The 14,554-nt window shown below is 45.1% G+C and overlaps 1 protein-coding gene across 7 annotated transcripts in view; it reads left to right on the top strand.

Moving 5' to 3' along the window:
* Positions 1-10,079: 10,079 nt before the first annotated feature.
* NTNG1 (netrin G1) overlaps positions 10,080-14,554 on the top strand; it is a 157,470-nt gene continuing 152,995 nt past the window's right edge. For 4 of the 7 annotated variants that reach the window (XM_032191826.1, XM_032191829.1, XM_032191830.1 and 1 more), the window contains exon 1: positions 10,080-10,205. The gene's annotated coding sequence lies outside the window, so the exon portion shown is untranslated. The other 3 variants (XM_032191828.1, XM_032191832.1, XM_032191827.1) reach the window with 3 other exon arrangements.

Genomic DNA, 14,554 nt, shown 5'->3' with positions numbered 1-14,554 from the left:
AGCATGATTTCACTTAGGGATTTCTTTTCCCTTTGCTCTTTTTTTTTTTTTTTTTTTTTTTTTTTTTTTTTAAACAGAAACCATAACAAGTGCAAAAAAACAGAGCTCCTCAAGGCAGCTACAGCATTTCAGGTAACCAGAGTTCAGGCTGAAATGCCAGTGATCTACACAGGTAACCTAGCACACTTTTCAGCCAAGAGAATACCACAATAATGGTGTATATGAGAATACATTACAAATATTGCTGATCAAACTCCAGCTCAACAGATATTTTACTTATCAGAGTAAACACACAAACTTTAGCATCAGCTTAAAGTCTTTAATCATTTAATTCATTTGTTCATCCACTCATCTTTTCTCTAATCTGATCTATCAGTCTGGTTCTCTAACATAAAAACTATTATTGCAGCAAACGTCACCATTTTAATTTGTAGCCAGTATCCTAGACACATCCCATAAAATATTATTTTAATCCCTTAAAAGGAAAAGAGGATTTTGTCATGAATAAATTGAACAGTCTTGCACATTAAATATAGTGATAAATGTATTGCAATGCAGGTGAAATGTAAAATATAAACCAATGTTGACTATAGGACTGTGAAAATACTGATATTTATGTTTAGTTAGTAGGCAAGTCTGCTACAAAAAGAAAACAGTTACGGTCATCTTGGCCCTGACAACCTCTCTCTTCTAGCAGAAGTCTACACATAAGTGTAAGTGAGAGGGGGAGGAAATAAAACCAACACCTTTCTCAAAATGAGTTGAGAAGAGCTGTCTCTGGGCTACAGAAACAGTGCCCAGGGGACCACTCACTTGGAGCCTACCCATAAGCTTAAAGGCTCCTGGTTAGTTTCTCTTTTTAATGAATTTTCCCTAATTTAGATCTCTCCTGTGGAATGAGTCCTTTCGGTGCCTGCCTCATCTCCTCACACTTAGGGAAGCATTTGCTTAGACCAAATGCCTACTTCTCTGTGCCTGAAGTGCCGTCAATGCAATATGTACATTCTGTTCTCCACAACTTGGTCTTTTTTTTTTTTTTTTTTTTTGGCAGAAAGGCCAGCTGTATGACAGAAAAAAAATCTGTAAGGACACCTTTAAAAAACCTAAGCCATTCACATTATGCAAAACAGTGCAAAAAGTCGCAAGTTCACAATAGACAGCGTGATCATAATTCATATTAGTACACCGACTGCTTCAAACCTTCAGAGCTGAAAACAAACAAAAAACCCATGTCACATAAAGCAATAGGTTCTGTCCTTTCTAACTACTGTTTTAAATCCAAATTTTCTCCCAAACTTGTTTTCTGCTTACAGTGGAGGCATTTATAACAGTTATTCATACATACACCTCACACCAGAACTCCTGAGGTTAAAGTAGATGTTTTTGGATTAATAGGCAACAGCTTGACCTACAGCTGCACTTTGCTCTAATCTTTATCATGTGTCTAAAATGCTAATCTGCAGTGTACCACCCAAAGGGTCAGTGGGAGTTTCTTGCCTCAGACCTGGTTCTGCTGGCCCAAGACTTTTCCTTCTCTCTTCAGCTTTGGGGCCCACGCTGGGTCTGCAGGACCCCACTGCAGAATCACTGGGCAGCCACGGCTCCAGCAGACGGCGTGAATATGAAGGAGAAAGTAAGGCTGAATGCACACGCTCGCTATTTACGAGCTGAGTAAAGACGTTCTCTTTAGCACTAAAAGATTCCTAGTATTAGAATAATGATTTTCTCTGTAAAAGGAACAAATCTGAAAAATAATGTTGTTGGTAGTGATTTGAATGTACATTGAGAGACTGTTCTTTACTATAACATCACACTGAAGATCTTTATGGGCTATGTAGCTAATCATCTAGCAGGACTGATTCATCTGTTTTTCACAATCGTGACACATCCTTCAAATTGAGAATGATGTGTAGCTTTGTTTTTTCAAGTAAACAGATGAACTATTGTTTGCATTAACTTATAGAGTAACATTGCTTCCAATGGAAAGTCAAGATCTTATCTTTGAGGGGGAAAAAAAAAAGCTGTTAAAGTGATTAAATATTAAGCATGCACATGCTTAACATGTTAAGCATGAAAGAACATTTATAATGAGATGAAATAGCACAGTACCTTTTAATTTATTCCCACCCAAACACCATAGTAAATAAGAGCATAAATGCATTTTGAAAAAAAATGTGTATGGGTTTATAGCTAAATTTTAGACATGAGGAAAAAAATAAAATTACCAATGAAAATTCTTTCCAATATTCTGTTGTGTTCAGTATCAATTTGTCTATCGACATCCAAATCATTATTTCCTATAAAACCAAGCTGATGCAAACTTCATAAATAAATGAACTTATCTCATCTACCAATCTGTGTAGAAAACCATACCTCATGTTTTAAACTACAAAGATGTGAATATTGTTTACATATTTCTGCTATGAATCATAATTCAATCTGCGAAAATCCATTTGATGGATAGATCCTGTACTATAAACTACTAAAGCAATGGAACTGACCACACTCTTAGTAAAAGAATCAGCTTTTCCATAAGTGAAATGCCCTTGACCAAACTTCATTACAAGTCATTAATCCGGAGCTGTGGAATTCTGCTCTAACAATTATAGATTGCTCTTAGTTTCTGTTTTGCAGTAAAACAGCAACACAACCAATTTAATATCAAATCCAGTCAAACAATTAACGTTTAGATCATTTTAAACTTGAAAATATAATTAGTGATCTTTTTCATTACCTAAAACAGTTGGTTAGTGCTGCCCTTTACTGGTTCGCAATGGTATACCACAAATCAAAACTAATGGTTACCTGACAAAATGTGGTTTGGCCACAAGGAAACTAAGTGAGTAGCCTTTACCTCTCTCTGCAGCAGTTCCACACTCCTATTAAATGAATACCCAAAAATGCCACTTCATAATGCAGTATTTCCAAGCTACAAATGCTTTTATATACTTATTTCTCGTTTTCATTCGGAGGGCTAAGATAATTCCAAATACTATCATCTGCCAAATTCTCTTGAGTTTTTATCTCATGTCAGAGTGTGATTGTAATTCATTCCTGAATGCTAAATTATGCTCTTCCTCCGTGAAAGAAATTCATCAACAATAGAACAATGAAAATCATCCCTGGAGTGTTTATATTCAATATAAAAATACTGCTCTGATTAAAATTGTTACTAATAAGTAATGTCCATATTTATGCATGAACGCATGGGTGATTTGATAAAATAATAAAATGCTAGTTTGCCAGACATAACTTTTGACCTCCTGAGTGAACAGAATACAGTTGGTTCTTTAAAATGGCAAATATAATTGTCATTGTATCCAAACATGAAGCCCGATTCGGAAACTGAATTCAGGAGTGACTGATTGCTTCAGCTAGCTATCACTGCCACAGCCTGTGACATACTATGAAAGCTGCACATTTTTAAAAAGCTATTTTTGAAAAGGAAAGATGTTTAGGTTTGTATTAGCAACTAGAGGATATCTGACAACAGACAATGAATTATTGTGAATTACCGTATGTATTACATTTACCAAACACAACCTTGGATGCATAAGTCTAATCAGAACAATAACAGTTCTGTATGCAAATGTAAGAAGCAGTCCCTGACTCAAAGACCTGGCAAGTCTATCTGGTAAAAAAAAAAAAAAAAAAAAAAAAAACAAGCACATGAAATATTTTCAAAGTACAGTGTTAAAAGATGGAACTCTTATTTCAAAAAGAGGTTCAATATTTTTGAACAAATAATCTCTTCCTTTTTATAAGATATTATGATTAATATTAAGTTTGAAAAATGCATGAAGCTTGTGTTGGTGCTGGCCACTTCTATAGAACATTTCCTAAAAACCTGTTTATAACTGAAACAAACAAACTAACTAAAACAACTTTACTGTGCACATTCCTAATCAATTGTATTGACAGCTGTACCCTATGGTCATGCGCATAGATGAGGAGGCTCACCCAGGACTGGGCTTAGGTGCAGTGGTGGGAGCCTCTGTGAAGCTCTGTGCCCCTGTGGATTTCCAGGAATGAAAGAGTGCCTAAGCAGAAGGTGAACTGAGCAGAGAGAAACTCAGAATATTGTAAAAATTGAAGCTTTTCTTCCAAAGCACTTCAGACAATACTGTTCAGGGAGTTTGCCACTGCACAAATGGCTGAGTCAGTCCAGCCTGGCTACTCTGAAACCATCTCTGGCAGGGTATTGCACTTTCAGGGCTTGGAGCCCTGAACAGCAACCAGATTTTACAATCCTTTTCTTCTACAGAATGCATAATAGCAAGAAAATGCTTCAGACACGACTGCTTCATCCTTCCTCTTATTTTATGCTGGAATATTAAGGTTTACCTTTTCTGGAAGGTTTGGACAATTTCTGAGGACACTCACATCATCCACACTGCTAACCACAACCAACAAAGTGAATAGTTAGACCTTCACCAAAGATGAGATTTATACAAATTTTTCATCACCAGCTTAACTGGTTAATGTTAATGAAGGGAAATATAAAAACTATCAAGTGCTTAAAAAGGAGAGAATAAAAGTCTTTCTTTTTCAGTGTCTCCTCTGGTGTTAGCATTTCCCTCGTAGGCTCATCCTACCCTGGAAAGATGACTATTTCCAGTGACCTTTTGTGAGCCACTGTTACATACAGCTTCACTGAAGATACAAACTACGTTGTGTCTTGCACCTGAAAGAAATGTTACAATACGATCCAATATGCTATTGAGGGTTCGTTTGTACAACTACAGCTTTCAGAACAACCGGCTGTTGCCTGCTGTGCTAACACGATAGCCAAGAGCAGTAATACCATAACTGAGAGCAGGGATACCGCCATCCTCCAGGTGGGACAGCCATCACGAGCAATACAACCCCAAGGCTTTGTCAGTAGGTTTTTCAGCTACTGCTGCCTCCTAGGAAATGATGAAACCTAAAAATACTGGGCTCTAAAGGACTAATCAATGAGGGAAGGGCATATCTAGGTCTGCTACCCTGCACCACTACGATATGCTCTTTCTACACCACGGGGAGTCACTCCCTGTCAAACTGTACAGGAGGAGTGACTTTGGCCCCAAGGAGGTTGGTTCCTTCTTTCCACTGTGGAGATGAGAATATCTTCTCTTTTATCTCGTTTTCCTTTCCTTCTGTTGCTGGGATTTTCCACAATCTTGCCTATGTTTTGATTTAGATACAGCTGAAAAGATTTTGGTATTAGCCACTTCCCTTTTTTAATAATTATTGACTATTCTTGTTTTGAAAAAGCAAAGTGTGAAGTATTTGTTGTTTTCAAAGGAAAGCATTTATTTTAATGGCATATCTGTTCACAAAACAAATCATCAGTGATTGAAAATAGAATGTACGCTACCACTTTCTGAAAGTCATTTACAGCACAGAAAGACCACTTTGGCAGACACATTTATGTCTATACAAGATTAGATTTTGCATTTATTATGGGCATGTGGCATATTATTAATTATTAACACCAAAAATAAATGTTTATGTTTGCAGAAAAACAAGCTGCTAAATTCTGAGAAAATATTGTCAAGGATTTACACATTGTGTCACGTGTGTTGTGTAAATGGGAACAGCAGAGTTTCAGTATTTATTATTAGAACAAAAACCTTTTTCATCCTGCAAAAGGAAATCCAGGCTGTAATTTACCTGCATCTCTAAATCAACAGGTCTGATACTTAAGAATAACCCTTTGTAGATCAAATAATTGACTTTGCTTTCTCACCAAAAGCATAGCTCGTGGAAATTCTTTGCCCTCATTCCCTACTGAACTGCAAGCAAATTACAAAGATGCTTCTCCCAGAAGACCTGAAATGCTTCCTTTTCTATCCTAGACCCAAGGAATGAGTAATGGGGCTCCACACCCTGCCAGAGGGAAAACAATGATATTCCACTGAAAAAAATCGTGCTTATTAGATAGTCTCTCTCCTAGATTTCATACATACACAATTTCAAGATTTCAGACCAAGATGTCCTGTTCAGAGAAGCTCTTGAGTCTTGAAACATGATTGGGAAAGATCTCCTTTCCCTCTAAGGAGAAAAAGTAATTATCAAAGCATATGGAAATAAAGGAAGGAGTAGGATGTCAGCCTCGCATATCTCTTTATGTTGTGCGCATCAGTGCAACATCATACTCCCAGCTGGCCACGCAGATTGCCTTACTCGTGGGCTGGAGGGCTTTGCAGAGCGCTGCATGCCTCGACCAGCCTTTTCCATTACAACTTTGCAGTGCTGCTAGTCAGGTTTAGCTCTGGCTACAGCACTGTGATGGAAGCCCTGGTCTAGACAAAGCACTTGTAGCTGCCAGCATTTTTCTGTTCTGCCATCCATCCCGCTCAGAAAAAACCTTTTGCAGACTGTGCTGTGATGGAGGTTTCAGAGCAAGGGGTGACACTGTTTTCAGTAGCCTCTCTGTCCCCTGCCCTCAAGCTGTGTTGAAGCTCAAGCGGTGCCAAAACTCTGCTTAGGGGATGTCTGTGTTTCTGCTGCTTCCCCAGACAGACTCAGGATTTGTCTCCCTGCCTGCACAAATGCAGAAACCTCTTGTTTTTGTCATTTATCTCAATACAGTTTCCCAATCTTTCTTCTGGAAGCGACGCTGCTGGAGGCACTGAAGGTGCAAGCCCAGATCAACATTCAAATCCTTGCCAACCAATTGACTTTACAGGAGGTTAAACAACTGTGGGCAAAGCAGCAATAAAGTGGACAGACCAGCTCTGCCTTTGGGAGAGTTGCTCTGCTATTTCTACCTCAGCCTCAGCTCAGGGAAGGGGCAGGTCCAAGTCAGCACTCCTTCCCTTGCCTCATGCACTCTTTGCCTGCTGCTTTGCAAAATCCCCTTCAGCTGTCTGAAAAGAGGTCAGAAACGTGCATGCAATGCACTGGAGGAGCAGACCAGCACGGGGAGCAGGCACAGCAGTACCAGGACACTCTCCAAGGGCCTTCCCTGCTGCTGCTCAGCCCCGGGCAGCTGCACCCTCTCCCCACTGCCCTGCTCCCTGCACAGCCCCATCAGCTCTGGGCCAGGCCTCACATCATGCTGTATCTGCTGGTGTCACTTCAGGCTGCAGATACTGCCAGACTGAAAGGCTGTTTGCAGGCAGCGAAGCTCCCCGTGCCTCCGTCCGCAGGTCCGGGGACACCTACCACTGCAGGCAAAGGCAGCGACTGCTGCTGCCCGGTGCTGCACGCCCACGGTGTGGGGAAATGCATTAATAAAATAATTCTGCTGTATCATTAGAGGTCAACACAGCCTATAGCAGGTAATAAAAGATTCATAATGGCACATGTGGGGATGCACTGAATGTCCAAAACTCAGCTTGAAATCATGCAGAGCTCGATTAGGTTTAGGGCTCGGTTTCAGACTCGCCGTTCAGCTGTTGTTTCACAGAAAAGTTTGCAATCAGCGATAACACCTCTGTACTAGCAATTTATGCTGCTTCTAGTAGAAATTATGCCTTGTAGCAAGCAGTACCCTAACATGCACAGAAGCTTCCGCGCTCAGGCTGGGTAATCAAAAATTAATCCATTTCCCTGATTCCGTTAGGGGCCAATACCAGCTATTACTGAGAAGATGGAAGAAATACTGCTGGAAGCACTTTGAAGATAACGTGTTCCTAGTGCTGTATCTTTCCATCCTTTAGTGTTTAAGGACTGGCTAAACCTTAATTTTAGCCAATTTCTACCCCAGTAAAGCTGGTGTGGGCCTGCAGTAGTTTATACTTTGGTATATATTCAAACTTTGGTTAACCTTCTGTTTTTGTCTAAACATCAAACCTCCTCTTGGAATCCTGCTAAAATCCAGCCCCAAGCTGCTGTGGCAGTGGGTCCCTCGGTCCATTTAGATACGAACAGTCGTCACTCACTGCCAAAAGGGCTCTTAGAAATTCAGTGCCGGGACTCATGCAAATATTTTTGGTTTGATTATAAAGGCATCATCCTTTCTACATCTGACTCCAGCTTATGACTCTAACAAGTACAAAAACAACACAGGAAAATCTCCTAGCTGCCGAATTTCATCTGCTTTTCCAACCTTGCAACACCATTTGACAAAGAAATTAAATCAGACCCATTTTTCCTGATGAGCTTCAAATTTGGCTGTGAATTCTGGCCACATTCTCTGACTGGATTTGATCTTTGGCCATGATTTTTACCAGTACAGCACATCTAATCTCAGACTTGGAGACAGTGCACTCAAAGCAGCTGCTCCAGCTTTGATATAGAAGAGGCTAATATCATTAGCAGAAGAACTTAACAATGTTTGACATATCAAATGTCTTGGTCCCGCCTTAATTCTTTGTGGCCAGCCAGCCCCATCACCCAAGCGATTGTGTCTGCAGACTGGCCAAAGGCCCAGTATACAGGGCAGAAATCTTCTAGTCCAGTAGGTGAGGTTTAGGACAGCAAAACACGCAGAGCAGCTGCACAGAGCACACTAAGCTTTGGTCAACGGCAGCAGGCTACAGCACCAAGCACACAACTACTACTGGCTTTAATTTTAAGGCAAAGAGATGCATGAGAAAGAGGCTTCTCTCACTTCCCATATAAGACCCACAAGCCCTCCTAACATGCTCCTGAAACCTTCCGACTGCCACACACGCAGGCAGGCAGCCCCAGCCAGCAGCCAGAGGCACCCCGAGTGGGAGGCAAAGCCCCCACAAGCCGTGGCAGGGCTGGCCCACCCCAACCTACCACCACCGGCACACAGCCTGGCTTGTGCAGCACCCTGTGCTTCATGGTACAGTTATCCATCTGCCCCATAACTAGGGAACAACCCATTTCTCCGGGCTGCCCCTCTCCTTTACAGGGTCCCCCATGGAGCCCCAGTGCCTGACTTGCTTCCCTTTCAAGTGGAAAGAGAAAATTACTCATTTGCACCTTCTCTCCTTATATACCAGCCCTGAGGGATGATTTCGATGCACTGGAAGGCTGCACACAGAGCAAGAACTGTTTTGAGGGCTGAGAAACACTGAGGGTGGGTTTTCCCACCCCTCTGATCATTCCTGGCTTGCCCATACAAACTGCTTACCCCCATGCATGGCTCCTGCCCTAACGCAGCCCCAGATGTGCCAGCAAAGCAATGGGAAGAGTGAAGCAATGCCAGTGCCTGCACACAGAAAAGGAGGCTGGGAGGAACTGGAAGGGACTGTTTGGACTTTGCTGGTTTAGCTATCTGATAGGGAAAGAGGTAAAACACCCTCCTCGGTGGCTCCTGCCAGTTATTCACCATCTACCAAATTCCACAGCCACAAACGAAAGCTGAGTTAGAAATCCACTGCCCCACTTCATTTGGTTACATCCCGGCAAGGCAAAAAACGCAAAACTCCTAATCTGGTCAAGCGACTGCAAGGGTACAGCTGCGCCCATAGCAGCTCTCGCTGTGCACATCACGCCAGCACCCACCGAAGCCACCTGCAGCCAGGGGCTGGGCACCGGGCGCGGCCGGCAGCGAGCCCGAGTCCCAGACGGGACGCACAGCCCGGGGCAGCCCCGCGGGGAGCTCCGCGCTCACTTGAACGAGAGCCGGGGCGGGGGGAGCCGCGCGGAGCGGGCGCGGCACGGGCACGGGGCAGAGTTTCCCCCGGAGCCCGGCGGGTCGGGTGCGAGGCGGGCGGCCGGAGCATCGCCTCACCTCGCGGCACCCCGTGGCGGAGCAGCGGCGCTCCCCGGCCGCCCCCAGCCCCGCCGCCGAGCCCGAGAGCCCCCCGGCCGCCGTGCCCGGGGGCGGGGAGCTCGGCGGGCGGGGGGGGCGGCGCGGCGGCGGCGCTAGGGCGGCGCGGCGGCGGGCCCGGAGGAGGGGAGGGAAGGCTGGCGCCGCCGCCCCGCTCGCCGCCAGTCGCGGGGAGGTCGCCCCGAAGTGAGGAGCCGCCGCCGCCGCCGCCGCCCCAACTTCGGCCGCAGCGCTCCCGGCTCGGCTCGCCCCGAGGCCGCCCCGCCGGGGGCCGCCCCCGCCCCGAGCGGCGGGGCCGGGCGGGGAGCCCCGCTGGGGAGCGCCTCGGCGATGAGCTGCCCGCCGGAGGACAGCGGCCGCCCGGCAGCGCCCGGCAGCGCCCGCCGCCCAGCGCCAAACTTTGCGGCCGCCCGGCGCCCCGGGCCAACTTCGGCGGAGGGAGGCAGGGAAGGAGGCGCCCCCCGGCTCCCCGATGCCGCCCCGGCGCGTCCCGGCGCCGCCCCGCGGTGAGGCGAGGGCGACCCGCGCGGTGAGTACGGCCCCGGGGGGCGGGGGGGGGCAGCGGGGTTGGGGTGCGCGGCCGGGGTCCCCCCTTTAAATCCGCCGGGGTCCCCCCCGAGCCCTCCGGGGTCCCCCCGGAGCGGATGGGTGCGGGACCGGCGCCCCCTGCCGGCCGCGGAGCGCCGGGCTCGGGAGGGGCGAGGCAGCGGGGAGGGACGCGGAGGGGCCGGGGGGTGCCCGGCCGCCGCCCCCCGGCGAGCACTCGGCTGGCTTCTGGGGGAGAAGAAGACCCAAAGTCGGCTTGGAAGGAGGGTGGGGAGAGTAACCCCGATGGAGCGGACGGGGCGCTGGTGCTCAGCCTGGAAACGGGTCCCTGGCGTCGGAAACTGCAAGTGATTTTTCCCAGCGCTCACCCCCCAAAAAAATTATCTAAAGGGACACCTAATGACGGTGAGCCGCGCAGATGAGCTAGATCTGATAAAGCAGGCGCTTTTGTACTCGCAAAGTTGGTCCGTGTGCTTTTCTGGCCTCTACCGAATGTACTTTTATTGTTCTGCAATCAACTTTTCGATATTCTGGATTTGATGCGCTAGGAGCCAGCCTCGCTTCTGCAGAGATGTTAGCAGAGACAGTGAGTGAAACAAACGGCGGAGATGCTTTTAAAGAGGGAATAAATCACTGCCTTGCCTAAGGACAATGCGGCTCGGGATGAGCAGCTGGGGCCTAGGCAGCCAATCAAAAGGAGGAAAACCCCAGCAGAACTTTCCCGGGTTTGCTTTTGGTGGGTTTAGATGCTTTTTGTTGTGTTTTGTTTTGTTTTGTTTTGTTTTTTCTGGATTTGCAACAAAAAATAAAGGTTGATTTCAGGCGTGTTTTTGGAGCTTTAAAGGACGTTTACCAGAGAGCTTCCAGCAATTAGCAGCATTTTTCCAATAGACCCATGGACTGCCGTCAGCCCTCAGCCCCGTGACGCTGATAAGAAGCGGCACCAACTTTCTAGCTACGTATGTAAAATCTGGCAATAGTACAGAACAAATCCAGGATCTGTTAGACTTCTGCTTTCATTCCATTTTGACAGTAAGAATTTCATCAGGCTTTAGAAAGTCAGCAGCTCCGAGCCTGCCTTGGAGGTTTGGTAGCCCCATACCCCCAGGTTCTGCTTTCTGAAGAGCGCATAATGTTACCTGACCAGGGGAAAATAACAAGCAAAAAAGCCCCAGCCACCCCAAATGCTGACTTAAATCAGAGAGGAAAAACTTGCACAACAGATTGAGTCTAGGTAAAGAGATATTTAAGGCAATAAACCACAATTATAAAGATTCTAGAGGAAAACCTTAACGCAGCTACACACGAAGGCTTTAAAATTTAAATAGCTCAAGTGCCTTGGCTCCATATGCTGACTGCCGATGATACCCTGCAAGTAATGGCAGCGGTGGTGTGAGGTGTCACTCAGCAAAGAATGATGTGGGAAAACCCAAAATAATTTAAGTGCAGAGCCGAATCCCAGCTTTATGGTAGCAGAACTCTGTATCTTATTTTCCTCAGCCAATAGTTATTGACATTTTAAATTTCTCCTGAGACAAAGAAATCTTTTTCTGCTAGATAGTTGAATAAGCCCGATAAAAATAGAAGATAAACTTTGTTTGGAGCAGTGTTTGAGTCCACAGGCACTACAGCAGTTGTTTGGCATATACTTGGATCTGAGTGTGATGGGAAGGGTGCATTAAATTGTTAAATATAGGTTCCATTTTTGTTTGCATAGATAACTAGTTCTGCATGAGATGGGATGCGATTGTTACTATTTTTCAGATTGGAGCAGTGTGTGTACTGGGCTCTCAAATTTTCTAGGTGTAGCAAGGTAAAAATGTTTGATTTTGATTAAATGTTGTGACATGCGGGAATGAGGGTTAGTTCTGTTTTGTAATACCTATTATTTCATCAATTATAATTAATAATTGGCGTGGACATAAAGGATCTTTTTACCTGGGCGTGATTAGATACACCCCTCTGCTGAAGCTGGGATACAAACTTCCCACAGGGATACAAACTGTTAGGGGTGCAAACTTTTTTCTTTTGGAAAAAAGCGCTCTGCAGGCCCCCATGCAGTCAGCTGACAGCCCCCATTCCATGCATCCGTTAGGGATTTTAACCCGTTCTCCTCACACTGGCGTAAATCATAGTAACTGAGTCGGGCTCTTGTTCTTACTCCTGTGTTGTGGCAGCGTATGTTTTATCAAATACCTGGACTGTAGGAGAAGCGATTGCTTGTTCTTTTATTGCATTCTTCACATACCTGCTGTACGTCAGAATCGAAGGCCAGGAACCACCCTGTAACACTGTGCAGCAACTTTTCAGCAGGGACCTGATGCAGGAGAGGGACTGCAGAGCTTCCAGCTGACGCCTTTTGTGCCGAGGGAATTATCTGGGGCTGGGGGCTGGATTTTCTCTGTGCTGGAAGGAGGCAGAGGGGGTGTGTTTGCTAACAACCCCTGACAAGAGCTGAAGTTCTTCACCAGCAGTAATTCTGCCGAGATGCCTTTTAGCTGGTTTGTGGAGAAGGGGGGATCTGCTCAGGCTGCAAAATGGAAATGCTGCGTGAGGTCTGACCGGCAGCCTCACCCACAGGGGAGGAGGGTGTATGTGCACCTTTACAGCCAGTTTTAGTCTGGGGGTCATCTGTTTGCCTTCCTTAAACGTGTGATGCAGCCGAACTGTAACATGCTCATTGTAGCCTAAATGTCCTCCACTTTGCACAGAGAGGTGCTTTGGGGGAAGGCAAGGACAGCAGAGATGGTGTTCATCTCCCAGGTGCCCGGGGAATGCCTCCTGTTTTTCAGGTTGCAGAGGATACGGCATGTGAAAATCCAAGGCCCCCCAGTGCTCGGCAGTTCACACCGCTGTTGCCCCACAAGGCAGGGTGTGCCTTGAAGGTTTTTGGTGTGGTAGCTGTCCTCCAGCAGCGTGCTGCCACCTTGCCCTCAGTCCGTAGCTGTGTCACTCCCTCTGTCAGCCCCGTGGGCCCTGCGCCCCCAGAGCCTGGGACCAGAGGGCAGACAGGGAACCGGAGGTGCAGAGGGTAGGTGGGGGTGTCACTTACTGGTTATTCCTGATTTGTTGATTGCTTCTTGTAAGGTCAAATGTGCAGGTGCTAACTGAGGGGGTAAAAGCCGCTGCTTTGTTACCCACAGCAAGAGGCTTAGTGCTATGGGGCGCGCACAGCTAGAAACTTCAGAAATGTTATTCTAAGTGTTTTTTGCAAAATAATGCATGTATTTTTAGAATTAGAGCACTGAAATGTGGAATGCATATAGCAAGTGACTCTGCAGGAATAAATATAAGCAAGACAAATTGTATGGCTCTGTTAGAAAAACCCCAATAGCGCTTAGCATATGATCCTTAATGTGCTTTGGTCAATATCTTTCTCTGTATCAATGGAAGCTCATTAAAAGAAGATATTGCAGACTAACTGAGCCATGCCGTATTAGTTCTTGCCAAAGCTTGACATTTTTAATACATTAATAATATGTCTGTAATGTAATGGAAAACTATTAATCAGAACTGGTTATATGCCAGAATTTTAAGCTATAATTGGCTGCTTCTTGTCAGGGATGTCTGTCGTACAGTTCTACATCTGCCTAATACTCAGATGTCTTGCACTCCTCTGCACTTTTTCCTTGTCAGTGCACTAAATTCGATCGATGTTATAGTCTATAATTCTGTGTAACGACCATCATTATGACTCTGGCTTACTTTAATGAGAATTCGTTATATGGGAAGTGTTTTAGCACAGTGTGTTAAGGTAGCGGCTTGCTTCCTATTATTTCAGTCCTATCCAGTCCTGTTTATTTGTAGATCTGCATCTCAGCAGTTATTAAAAGGTTATTGGAAACTGAAGAGCTAGCAAGGAAAATATTAAAGAAAACAAATCTATTTTTCCTGAATATGGAAGCTTGTAGGCTAAGGATAATTAAACCTTGTAACTTTTTATTTCTACATAGAAACATGATGTTCACTGACTGTTCATTCCAGCTATGACCAAGCATTCTCTTATACAGACTGTGTTCTGATTTCTGACAATAAATTTCAAATAATTTGCAGGTTTTGAGCCAGGTCAAGGGACTCTCTCTCTCTTTTTTTTTTTTTTTTTTTTCATTTTAAGCAGGGAATATTTTTCCCTTCTGTATAATGACTGTGCTAGGCTCTGTGACTTTTTAGTTTTTTTCCCTGCAAAATACATTAGAAAGGACTAGAGGAGACAAGTATGAGGGTGTCTTTAGAAGGACGTGGAAAAACTTCTCTGAATTATTAAAATCTAAGATAGTAAGTAAATATTGCCACTGAAATCAAACAAAAAATAATGTAAGGCTGCTTATAAAG

Source organism: Aythya fuligula, chromosome 8 (assembly GCF_009819795.1).
Source record: "Aythya fuligula isolate bAytFul2 chromosome 8, bAytFul2.pri, whole genome shotgun sequence".
NCBI classification, from domain to species: domain Eukaryota; kingdom Metazoa; phylum Chordata; class Aves; order Anseriformes; family Anatidae; genus Aythya; species Aythya fuligula.
Note: the sequence above shows the minus strand (reverse complement) of the source record. Positions and strands in the feature narration are given on the sequence as shown.